The sequence below is a fragment of the Vanacampus margaritifer genome, chromosome 6 (genome assembly GCF_051991255.1).
Source record: "Vanacampus margaritifer isolate UIUO_Vmar chromosome 6, RoL_Vmar_1.0, whole genome shotgun sequence".
NCBI lineage: Eukaryota > Metazoa > Chordata > Actinopteri > Syngnathiformes > Syngnathidae > Vanacampus > Vanacampus margaritifer.
The window spans coordinates 12,467,310-12,481,290 of NC_135437.1; positions in this window are offsets into that span (position 1 = coordinate 12,467,310).

Here is a 13,981-nt window from a genome sequence, read left to right on the forward strand (position 1 = left end):
CAAGTAAAAAAACCCTTAATGCTTGCAAGCATTGTTTAAACGGCTTTCGGCCTTAAGTGACAAAACGACAGGTGCGCTTGGTTCCATTTTTAACGGTCCTAATGGAGTTTCTAGGGGGGGAAAAAAAACACCATTGCAAGGCTCCAACAAGACGATAATGTTCGCTTGTAAACTTAAGTTCACTCTTCCCAATTTCCAGACAGAAAAAGAAAAATCCAAACAGATGTAAAAGACTCTAAAATGGAAAATTTCTTTAGCCCATTTATTTTGTCAATATCCTGAAACTGAGTTAACAGACGGAAGCATCACGAAGCTTGCTAGCAGACGTACGTGTAATGAAACTAATGGAGTGACGGCCATTTAAGGACCTGCTTCTAACCTCCTCAGTGAAGAAAGGTCCTACCCGTCTCTTGATTGCGTCCTCGATCCAACTCCTGGTAAAGTGCACACATTCAGTCAGTAACGAAACGCTAAGCATGTTTAAAATAGATTTAAAAAAAAACAAAAAACTTTCCAACGGTTGAAATTGTCCAAATCAGCGCTTCCCTCATTAGACTACATTAGTTTTCAATGATACGTTCATTTCAGCATGTACTACTACACTAAAAATGTGACACTGCTTCCTATAAGTTACCTTTACTTCTGTCATTAGTCTTTATTATTAATAGTAGATGGAAACAAATTAAAATAAAATAAAAATCTCATTCTCACTCAAAATTAATTTCCTAGTTTGCTTAAGTACCCTTATTTATCCATGCAGTGTTGCCTTGTTTTTTTTTCTTGAAGCTTTTGGTTGCTACTCCCAGTTGATGTTTACTATAAAAATGAAAAAAAAAAAAAGTGAAAATTACATGTTGTGTCGTCCACATTTTTTTTTATATGAAAGTTTGTTAGCTAAATGCTAATGCAAAACGGCATAAACGGATAATAACGCGATAGCTATATAAATCTTTAAAAGATGTTTGAACACGAATGATGCAGCAACACATATAGGCAGAGCATACTGTATATTATGTTGTCCCTCTGATTAATATAATTAATAGGGTATTACATATTTTTAAACTAATATTAACACAGTTTACTGTGACGTTCTTCTTTGTGTTTCATTATCATATGTACATGTGTTCTATGTATGCATGTATTATACTGCCCACTAGTGGCCAAAGCATTGGAGTTACAAAGTGCAATTTGGGTGACTGCAAGTAAAATAGAAATAGCAAGTCCAAACTAAATCAGATATAAGGATTAAGAGAAATGAAGTAATCATTTTCCTGACTAAGAGTCATATTAATCACATGTGAAGATTATTGCATTCAAAATCTCAACATGTATAGGTATGTAAATCCAATATCTGATGTCTTCATGAGGCGCAGCATGATCACTGCACGCAAAGTCAGGACCGCTCGGCAGGCTTTTGGAAAGCATCCAATAAGAAGCAAAGGTCCATGCTGAGAAGAACTAATTGTTTGAAATGAGCTTTTAAAACAATCTGTTGAATTACAGCCATTACTTTTGTTTTTGCATGTTTAGTCGTTATTGTTTGTGTTCCTTTCTTTTCTGCATGTGTGAGGTCAGAGTGGAGCGTAGTCATTAAAGTAAGCACAATAAAAGAGTACATTTTCTCTCAGGGCCTCAATTATGCATACGGCTGCATAGTACGTGTGCATTTCCTGTTCGTGCAGCTGCTGTAATACGTACATTTTTTTCCCTTTGTTTTGCTTTCACATAGGATAATTGCTGCGCTCAGTGTTGGGTTTTTGTGCAACTTCTTTTACCTTAAGTCCATCTATCTATCTATCTATCTATCTATCTATCTATCTATCTATCTATCTATCTATCTATCTATCTATCTATCTATCTATCTATCTATCTATCTATCTATCTATCTATCTATCCATCCATCTATCATCTATCCATCCATCTATCATCTATCTATCCGTCCGTCCGTCCGTCCGTCCGTCCGTCCGTCCGTCCGTCCATCCATCCATCCATCCATCCATCCATCCATCTATCTATCTATCTATCTATCTATCTATCTATCTATCTATCTGTCTGTCTGTCTGTCTGTCTGTCTGTCTGTCTGTCTGTCTGTCTGTCTGTCTGTCTGTCTGTCTGTCCGTCCGTCCGTCCGTCCGTCCGTCCGTCCGTCCGTCCGTCCGTCCGTCCGTCCGTCCGTCTATCTATCTATCTATCTATCTATCTATCTATCTATCTATCTATCTATCTATCCACCCACCCCATCCATCTATCTGGAACAAGAACTGTCAGATCCCCAGGGTACCTATTGATGTCATACACAAATAATTTCAGCCTACATTAAATAAAGGAATGGAGTGTATAAGGTCGGTGAACTGCAAAATGATGATTGAATGCAGACATGAAAGCGTCTCTCTTATTGATATATCGTGGTTACAATCTGCAATGTTTACATGCATGTTTGTGCCTACGGGTCTCCACTTTTTCTTTGATTTAGTCACGCTGCGACCTCCTCTGCGGTCACCGTGTATGTACAGGTGAAAGAGAAGGTGTCCTCTCATCATCAAAGTCAATGATCAAAGGCAGACGCCATCCTCACCATGAGAAATGCATGCCTTGAGATCTACTGTAAGATAAGTGTAAGAACGTCATTGTTGTTGTCTTAATGTTATTTTATGTATGCTGGTCTCTGAGTGGTTAGCATGTTTGCGAGAGAGCCACCGTAAAAGCTCGCACACCGCAACAAATTAATCCGGAGAGGCGAATGCCCACGGGAGCGGTGGGGGGATGGAGAGCTGGACTTGTCGTCAGAGGAAATGAAAGCGACTCAATCACTATCTGGTCACAGGCTTTTTAACGGGAGGCTGGACTTTATGTGTCATGTGCAATAACTAATTACACATAGCACACTCAGGCGAGAAGCACTGAAAGTACGAGATAATGAAACTCAGGTCGTGTACTCTTACATATGAAAAGAACATACAGTGGAAGCTTTGAATTTGAACATCAAAGACGTCATACCGTTTGGATGAACGTTTATGATGAAATGTAGAATTTACAATGTTTAGCTGTTAACGACGATGGTGAGGTGGAGACGGTGGTGCTGAGACAGGACTGGTATCGTCATCGTTGAGAATACTACTGTTGCTGATTCGATTGTAGTTGTGCCCATTGTTATCTCTAAACATTTTCCCATTCTGGTAAACAGCAGAATTCATTGTTCAATCACATTAAGTCATCCAAGTCCTGAAGGGGCAAAGCAGCCCCAGACCATCACACTACCATCACTTTTGGCATGTTGGTGAGATCTTCATTTGAAATGTGCTAAATTTATGCCAGATGTGAAGAAACAACACGAACAAGACACATATGTTCCAAAAATGTCAGCTTTCGTATTGGCAGACCTGAGAATAGTTTCTCAAAAGTGGAAGAAGAAAGGGGCAAATACATTTTCATGGCATTTTATTTAATGCATAAGGAGTTGGTTCTTCACCAGCTCAATGAGTAAAGTGTCTTGAGTATCTTCTTAGGTACTGTAATGTGAAGTGTTGCTATAAACTAGGGCTAAGGTATCAATTCGAATTTCCTCAATCGATTTGATTTCGATTCACAAGCATTCAGTTTGATTCGATTCGATTCAGTTCACTTCAATCCAATATTGAGTAATTATGGAACATCAATTCTTCTTTAATGTCAAAGACATGATAGAAACTCCACAAATATTAATTTGTAATAATAATAATAAATATATATATTTGTAATAAATAATAATATTAATTAAATAAAGTTCCTGGTTAAATAATTGAGTTTATTAATGAAAGTAACACTTTATAATCACTTAAGTGTTACACAAACATTGACATCAGCAAAGATGAGATGACAATATTTTATTAATTCTAATTCAAAAATTTTAAATATAAATGAAAAATATTCTGAATTGACTTAAAGTGCACTGTCAGGTATTTCATAAATCGATAAATTTGAGTACGGTACATTTTGAAATTCAAATTTATGGGAAAAGGAGATATTAAATTGATCATCATGGTTTTATGAATTGATATCGGGCTTGAAAAGAAAAATCGATTCAATATTGATTTTTGATTTTGTTTTTTAAACCCAGCCCTACAATAAACGTAACTAAAATTGACTTGACATAAACTGAAAAATTGGTTGTCGCAATTCCCCATGATGGACTCCATGATTTTTAACTCAATTGTTGTAAAAAAAATAAAAATAAAAAACTATAGTAATAATAATAATAATAATAATAATAATAATAATAATAATAATAATAATAATAATAATAATAATAATACAAAGAACAACAACAATGCAGGTGTAATTGTGTACAGAATGTGCCCTCGATGAAAATGAGATGACACCTGCCCCAATGAGATCCAACACAAGAGCCGGCTGTCACATAAAGATAATTAAGCTCAATTTAACATAGATCCATGAATTAAACGGGATATATGCGGGTTGTCAAGTAATTACATCTCATCTGACGCCCTCCTAAACTCCAGTCAGAGCATTCTGAAGTGTGATATGAGCTAATACTTGGCCATGTTGGGAGTCATCCATGTCTGTGACAGCTTGACTTCATTAATCGCATGTGCTTTGCTGGTTTTCTCTCCCGCTAGGCTTTGATGATGTGCTACTGCTGTGGCTGCTGAGTGAACATCTCCGAAGGGGCTCCGGCATGAGGGAAGCGCCTCCTGCTGCAAGTCCCCAGAGTGGGGGCTTCCTCGTAGGGCCGTAAAAGGATAAATAAAGAAAGAATTCCGGCAGCATGCTGGTTGTCAGGACCTTTCGCGTGCCCGTTTGATTGGGCAGCTTGACCTTGTTACTGCAGGCTGACGTCACAGCATGAGGCTCTCGCACTCTTTCTGTACATTTTATTGTGGCGGAGGATGGATTTGAAAAAGATAGGGTAGCATTTGTTGCATGCGCATTCAAGTGTGCCACAATGATGAATATCCTTGAGACCTTCTGTATTTGTTTTTGCTACTGAATATAAAAGCTAGCATAAAAGCCTAATTTGTAAATGAGCCTATGGCCTCCTAATGAGTTGTTCTTTTGGTGACGGATGCTATTTGACTTACAATAATTTGCATGTATTCATTTTCGATGCGTTTGTGAGTGAGCTGGAACCTTTCCCACAGTGTGGACTGGCCGCCAGCCAAAACATACAGTAGCTCTAATGACATAATTAAATAGAATGTAAAAAAAATAAAATAGGAAACTTACCATATGTTTTGCTTCACTTCAACGGACATTGTACTGCTCTTTGACCATTTGGGGGTAAGTAATATTCAAGGGACAAATAATCTGTATAGGCTATATTTTGTGTCTACGGGTACATGTTTTGTTGCACTGTTCGTTTTTAATATCTGTTAGGGTTATAATATAACTTTAATGCTAGTTTCATCAGGGTTTTGCATTGTGTATTAGCATTTGGCTTGTGTACTGTACTGCAAGGCAAAGTCATGTTGTTGTTTTTTGAACAACAACAACACATAATTTTCTTTGTTTCAGTACTGGGAGATTCAATTTTTAAAGACCTATTCATTATCTGCTAACTACTACTAAATATTGCTTATTGTCAAGTGAGTTAATTTCTTTGGGGAGAGATTTGTCTCAAAATTATTCACACAAATATTTTCACATGTTTTTGAGATCCACACAAGCCGAAACCCGGAACACATTCTTTTAATGCTACCCTTTGGCCGCTACGGCTCCAGCAATATAGAAGAAAGATTAAAAGTAGAAGAAGAACATCTTCCTTTCAAGGCAACATAAGCTCAAGGGAAACAAATTAGGGTCGTATTGTTGTTTCCTGACTTGTGTTAAATAAACACATAGCTAATAGAAGATCGTATAAAGGCTCATTTTCTGATTTTCAATTGAAACTTTTTAAACGAGAAACGAGAGATGTCTTGTTCCCGTTTAACAGAGACAGTAACACTGCCCCCTGGTGGTCGGAAGAGGCATGGCCTTTCAACACATGAATTTTGAGAACTGCCCTGTTTGTGAATATCTTGAAACGGTGTGATATTTAAAGTCATCTTTATTTTATGAATATATAAATATAATAACTCACAAGCAGAATTGAACATTTGCAAATGATAAATCATGATAAATGCATACACAACATTAACAAGCATGTGAAAATGACAAATCGGTTTGTGGATATGAACAACGTGAAAATCATGAATATATTTGTAAGAATAATTTTGAGACAAATCTCTTCCTATAAATTTCACTGCCATCATACAGCGCTTTTATAAGTACAACTATTTTCCAGTTTGTGTTAAGAAAGGATTTGGTGAAAATCTGGTGAAAAAAACTGATGAGGGAAGAGTAAAGAAGGACTAATTTCAGTACAACATAAAATGATGCAGCGGGCCAAATTTGGCCCCCAGGCCTTGTGTTTGACACCTGTGACTTAGGTGGTGAGGCTTAGCAACTGAAGCTGACTACAGTAAATCAGCTGTTGCGGAGAAGATTAAAATTGTGTCGTCGGTGGCATCCTGGATTTACGGCACAGACAACATAAGTCACTTTAAATGGACACGTGCGTACGTGTGTGTTGTTGGAAATGCTACATTGATCTGTTTGCTATGAATGGCAGCCGACTGCAAAGGTCAAACACCGCCATCAAACATCTCCAGCGAAAACGACGGCAAGCTTTTTCTTGGGAAGCGGCGGCATAAAACTTTCAGTGTCGCCTGGAGGGATCGTGTCACAATATCAGCAACTTAACGTCTCTAACTGTGCTTGGCAAGGATTGCGAGATGATAGTTCGACTTCAACTTCTGTCTCATCGCGCACACTGATTACCCTGCTTGCAGCGAGCGCCATCTAATTAGCATCAGTGGTAATTAGCCGAGACGTTAAAAGCTTTATAATCAACTTTTCTCATTCACTCATTGGACTCCCCGGGGCTGTCAGGTCTGTCAGCGTGCGCTTGCTTCTCCTCACCAGGCAAACGTGCATTATACATGTTGTGTTACACGGTTTACTTTTATCGGATGCTGACATCCAGTCGGTTCCAAATTGACTCTGCACATTCAAAGCAATCCGAGCTGATTTTCGAGGCTCTAGCCATGAAGATAAATCGGAAGCACTACCGTGATTTATATTTAGGACTGTGGACTGGGAAAAGTCAAAAATTGGAACCTGTCTTGGTTTTAAAGTGACGGTCCGGTTCCCATTTTTTACTGTAGAGGAATAAAAAAGAGCAAATGTATGTTATGAGTTAACAGCACAAGTCTTACTCTATTCCTTCAGATGGAACCTTGGTTTTCGTGATGAATATGATCCAGAAAGTCTGACTAAAAATGAACTGACAAAATCCAAAGGCTAAACCAGGGCATACGTAATCCGAGATTATGTTCCAGACTCACCTAGGTGACAATCCAATAAAACACATTTAAACGGATTAATCTAGACCTAAATGTATTCAAATATTTTTTTTAAAGTAATTTTAGCACCATTCTTGCTCTGGCGCAAATAAAAGCGTAATGTGCTTACTTTAAGCCATTTATTTGTCACTCCCATTTGAAGTTCACTTTAAAATGAACATAAAACAAAGGACAGTTAAACCATATGCTTATCCAGTTTTGCCACTAAATTACATACTTGAAAACGTAACTTTGTTACTTAACTGATTACTTACTTTTAAAAGTAAGTAGATGGAAACACAGGTTAATGTAATAATACTTCAGTTGAGCAGATACCGACAACCCTGCTTAGCATAAAAATGACACCAGTTTCACCACTTAATTGGAAGTGCATTTTTGACAGTGACATTTTGAAATAATGTTTGTTTGTTTTTCAAATGGATAAAAAACAACCATTTTGACTTGCTATAATTATTTCTATTTAGTCTTTTGTACATTTCACTTAACAAAAATTGAACAACAAAATACAATACGGCAGCCTTTTTTACTTGATATATTTAACCTATTATTTTTCCAGTACTGCAAAACTTAAATTTTTAATGAACATTGTTCATAAATATAAATAATGATTACATTTGGGGACCTCCTGCAGTCACAATCTGGCCTGACTTTCTCTAAAAGTTTAAATGTATACTGTGCTGTGATCCATTTTTGTTTTTGTTTAAAGGCACTGTCCAATGTTTTGACTCAGAAATAAACACTCCTACATACAGGATGTTTTTAAACATGAACTCCTTCTCAATCTAAAACTTGTCCTGATTATTTCACCATCGTTACAAGGCGAATGTCGTTTTGAATTATTATCCCTGTCGGTGATGGCCGGCGCACAGTCTCGGATCGGTAATGTGACCATTTGCGAGATACCTCGTCACTCACTATCACAGCTTGCTTGGCTGAGTGCGGTCAGAGGCAGGGGGCGTGAACGTTGAGTTCGTATGGGTCGAACCATGGGAGGGGTCCGTTTTGAACTCCGGACAGTGTCTTTAATGCACTTGACGTTGGATAATTCTTTGTCGCCAGAACAGAGTGTGCAGTAAACGTATTTATTTATTCATTTATTTATTTATTTACTCAAGTTGACACAAAGCAGAGTTTCCCTTTCTTTTGTGTTTTATAGTGTAGTGGGTACTAAAATATTTGAAGCACACCCAAATCTCCATTTTAAGCATTGTGCTGAAACATTTCCAAGCAGCCGTGACTCACCTGAAAACGCGAGGGAGTATGCAGTCTGCCAGATTGCACCTAGCTGAACAAAATGCAGCTTTGGTTGAGTTAATTGCTGCTCAGTCTGCATTTTGACCTCTAATCCTGTTGGTTGTTTCATCTCCCAAAGCAGCGACTAACAGCTCAAAATAGATATAACCATAACACGTACTCAGACAAAACAAGTTCATTTAATTACATTTGTTCCCATTTGTTTTACACGTTAGAATCCCTCAAGAGCAAATCCGACTTATTTACTACTTTTTAGATTTTACAGCAATGTATGTTGCATCTGTTTTTGTGATTGGTCAGTCTTTATTTTAGGGGTGTGGCTTAGAGAACTGTACATTTCTTTCTGTTTTGAATTGTCTTTTTTTGTTGTTTTAAATCAAAAGAGCTCTGGATGAAGCATGCAAACATTGAGCCAAATAAATGTTAGCTCTGATGTGCACATGTGAGGATTCAGGTTTTCCTCACCGTGAAACAAATGAGGCGCCACACGGATTCTATTCAGCCAATTACTTAACAGTCGGTGGGCGTAGGTGAGAAGTTGCTAACCCTCTTTTAGGACGCTGCCAAAGTGTGTGTGTGTGTGTGTGTGTGAGTGTATTGGCATGTATTCATCCTTCACTAATCATAATCGCAACACAAACACCTACACGTGCTCCATGCTGTGGAGAATCACACGGTTCACGCAATGCTGTCACACAAGCTAAACGGGGAATAAAAGCGCACGTGTGATATTGCTATGTTGGTGGTCAAGAGTGGGCATGCGAGAAAAAAGTCTTTGAAAGACACATACAGTATCGCACATAAGTGAGCACGCGCCTCACGTTTGAATTTCGGCCTTTTAACACTGACGAATGACAGTTAAGTGTACTATCCCGTCAAAAATACACAGGCATAAATGTCTAAGCTCCTCTCAACAAAAGTGACAAAACCCCTGTGTGAAAATGTAGGCTATGTTTTGTTTTAGTTACTTTTCACAATTTAAATGACTCGAAATGTGTTAATGACAAGAATGTGGCATGTTTTCATCAAAAGGTTCCATTTCTCTTGCAGATAAGCCGTATCTCCTCTACTGGCTTTGGTTACAAGACTACAATGGGCCGAGTGTGCATATGCATGTGAACACGGTGCTTGTTTTGTTCCTTTGCAGGGGCAGCATTTAATCAATACGTTTTTAATTGGTGTAGCAGAGCAGGTGGATATTTAACCCTAACTTAAATATGCCCCCATCCATCCTTAATCTAACACTTAAAGCCAACCCTCCCAACCCTATTTGGTCTCGGAAGCGTCCTCTCATCCAACTTAATATATTAATTTTTGACGAACTGTGTTGTGTGTTACCAGTTGAAGCAATTCAATTAAATTGGTCAACAATTCTCTGTGAGTGTATATGCATGTAATTCAGGGGCAGACAGAACAAGTTTTACTTCTTTCTGTCCCCTTTTCAATTGTTTTTTTTACTTTACTTTGAATTTGAATATTGCTTTATCTTGTATTTTTTTCTTTTACAAATGAATAAAATTAATTATTGATTGATAATTTGGAGGACTAAAATTGATTAACTTCTCATGTGAGGCCACTAGTTGCCCATCCCTGAACTATAGTCGCATTCAAGCAATTCAAGTCTTTATTTATATTAAAAGCTCATAAGACTTTTTTTTTTCTTCACGTGAAGAAATAAATAAATAAATAACCCCCTTCACAAACGACTCACTTTTAACGTTTTTCATATGACTTTAGAAATTACTTCTTTTTTTTTTTACATGTGAATATGTTGAAACACACGCTGCGGTGTGAATGAATTCCTCGCCGGGATTAATTTCCTCCCTTCAGTCTGCCGAGTGACCGTTGGTGAATATTACACTGTGCAGACTTGAGGAGAAAGGTATCAAGAATTAATGACATGCTGCACATAATTGCAATCATTCCACTCACTCTATCTGTCCTCTCGTTCAACCGAGCTCAAATTGATTTATCGGCGGCCACGCGCACGCGAGGGCGGAGGAGGAGCGAGTGGAGGCTGTTGCCTGGTTACCGGCGGAGCTTGTCTCTTATTTGACTTCGGAAATGGATCGATGGCGAGTGGGAACAATATCAAAGCATTTTAAGGCGATCATTTAATTAAAACGCACACATGTGCACTCTGTCACGCACACACATCCTCTCTCATTCACTATTACACGAATGCACACTCACACTTGCTGTCACACACTTAAACATACAAACACACTCTCACACTTACTCTCTCTAGCACACTTCTCACACTCACTCTCACACACTCAAACACACAAACATGCACACTCTCACACAATCTTACAGTAAAACACAAACAAACTCTTGCACTCTCACACCCACACATGATCTTATCAAAAACTACCACACAAACTCTCACCTCGCACTCTCACGTTCACTCATTATAATACTCTCATGTAATCACACGCAAACTCTCACACTCGCACTCTCATGCAAACACACACACGGAGTCACACACTTACACTTGCACTCTCACATTCACTCATTATAATACTCTCATGTGCTCAAAATCTTTCTCTCACACACACACCAACGCTCTCATTCGTACGCATTTTCACACCCACTCTCATGCACATAAACACACTCTCTCACAAACGCTCTCTTACACTCACACTTGCACTCTCATGTACTCACTCCAATGACGTGCTCAAACACTATCTCACACACGTGCACTCTCATTCATACATTTTAACACTCACGCTCAGGCTCAACACAAACACAAACTTACACTCACACTTGCACTCTCACACATACTTGTTCTCACACTAACTCTCACGCACGCGGACACGCACGCATGCACAGAGCAGAGCCAAGCAACCACTTTACCACGAGGTGATGATGATAACGACACTCCATCAATGCCAGCACAGCCGAACACACGCGCACTAAAACGCGCATTTTCAAATGACGTCCTGTCTGAGTGAATGTATGGCCCTTTAATGGAGGTGATTACCTCCCGCGTGTTTCTCTCTATTTGTCCCTTTGTAGCTCCGTGCTCTCCTTGGCACAAAATAGCTGCGCTGAAGTGTTGACGGGAAGCATGACGCCCTTGAGAAGTTATTGAGGGGGCGATGCAGAGGATGGAGGAAAAGACACGCACCAGTCTGCACGTGATTGTCTGACAGCGTATAAGGTGTGTTTACACACTTGAAAATATACAGTACACATCCATCAATGAGAAATGTGGAGTAGCATCAAATGGACCACAACTGCTTATGTGTTATTTAACAATTCACCACAATTTATTTTCAACAGAAATGCATTCTCTACTTATTATTGTTATTACTAGAAGTATGTTGTTCCGTCCAAGTGTGTAAGTTTGGATTTGCACTCTCAAGAGTTTTATTTTGTGGCGCCGTGCTCTGAGGGCATGTAAGGGGCAGTCAGTGGGTGGAGGTGAGAAACCACCAAGCCTCTTGGGGCGTTTGCGAAACAGCTCCCTGGGTTTCTGATGCTCCGGGCCAAACGGGCTGGCAAGTCGTCAAAAGGAATAATGACATCACAAGTGTTTGTTAATGCAATATGTTCACAACATTAGACCATATTAAGGCATTACAGAAGACAACAAGAACTTGTCCAAATTGGAATTTGACTAAAATACATAACGTCATGAGAGACTTCAGGGAAACCTTTGGCCCACCAGCAGATAGATGGGCCAGATCATACAATGTGTATATAAATATATACAATTATTTATTTTAATAATGAAATTATCCAAACTCATGTTTTCTAATCAATTATCCATTATACAACACATTTTATTGCATACAAATGATTTAATAAAATAATACATTTTGGGGAAATATGTATTTTAATTTCACTAATATATCGTTTTATTTACAACAAATATATGGTAAAATTATTTGATATTTTTAAATGTACTATATATAATATTATCATTTGTACTATTTTTATTTACTAAGTTTATTATTTACTATTTTAAATCAAATTGTATTATTAAAAAATGAATATTGTCATGAATTCTCATTTAGTAGTCATATTTTTTTTCCTCTGGCAAAAAAACTATTTCACAAATTTTAATGCCTCAAGATGCTGCCAAAGCCATTTCCAATAGGAAAGTAGTACCATTTGATGTCAAGAATCTACATTGAAGTGATACACTGACAGAGTCACAATGTCGGAGAGGAGCTAAGTTGAGCCCGGGTTGTTTGTGGAAGTTACAGAGAGGAGAGTCTTTACTGCATCTGCATGTACACGTGCACTCGAGGTATATTTTTAACTAGCTACAATTGGGATCCTAGTGGTATATTTTCGGAATATATACCAGTGAGTGGTATGGGTGCCACTCGTGTCACGCGGATTTCTGTCATCCATTTTTTCATGATTTCGTATGGGAACAATCTTCAATGCAAACAAATGATAAGACGAATACCACCGACTGTAATTCAAATCTGTTGTCACACATGGCACAGCGACTGTGTTTCTATCCATGCAGCTTAATGTTTTGCAACTCATCCAACAGTAATGAATTTGTTCAGCTTTTTGTTTTGTCTTGATTTATTTATTTATTTATGTGCTCCATCATCAGCTTTTCTATTAATGAGGCCTGGGAACGGGGGAAGCGCTGTCCTCTCTCTGCTGTTCACCCCACTTCACATCGGTTTATGCAAACTGCCCTTAAATGAGAGTTTGGCGAGAATTGTCCAATACCGTGTTGTTCTTTTATAGAATGCTTTGTCATCTCTGCTGCAAATCGTACATGTGTTCTTCATTTGAAGAGATTTTTATATTGGAGCATGATTATTATATGTCAGCGGTGAAAGTGACATTAGCTCAGTCAGTGTGTGCATGGGCGCGAAAATGGCACTTTGTTGCTATGTCTCATTCACTAAATGGAGCGAATTATGGTAGTCAACACATGCATCCTTCATCTTAAGACACACACGCATGCACACACATCTTACAGGCTTTCAATCATGTCTTAAGTCTTATGGTGCGTTATAATAAGTCAATACAAAACTGGTATATTTGACATGATTTGAAATATTTCAGTTTAATGAGCATCTAAAAGATTTTTTTTTTAATGTTGCTTTTTGTCTGACATCCAGTAAGTGGACACACATCTCCGTCCGGGCTGCAAATCCCACTGATATGATTATAAAACACTCAAACTCAAGACCCTAGAATAAAATGCAAGTCTATTTCATGGTTCTTGCTCAATGGATTTGTTTCGTTCATTCAAGCAGGAAATTATTACCAAATTTGAAAATTCCAATATAGGGTAAGCGGTTAAGATAAAGAATGGCTGCATATTAGTGATATAAATTGAACAATAG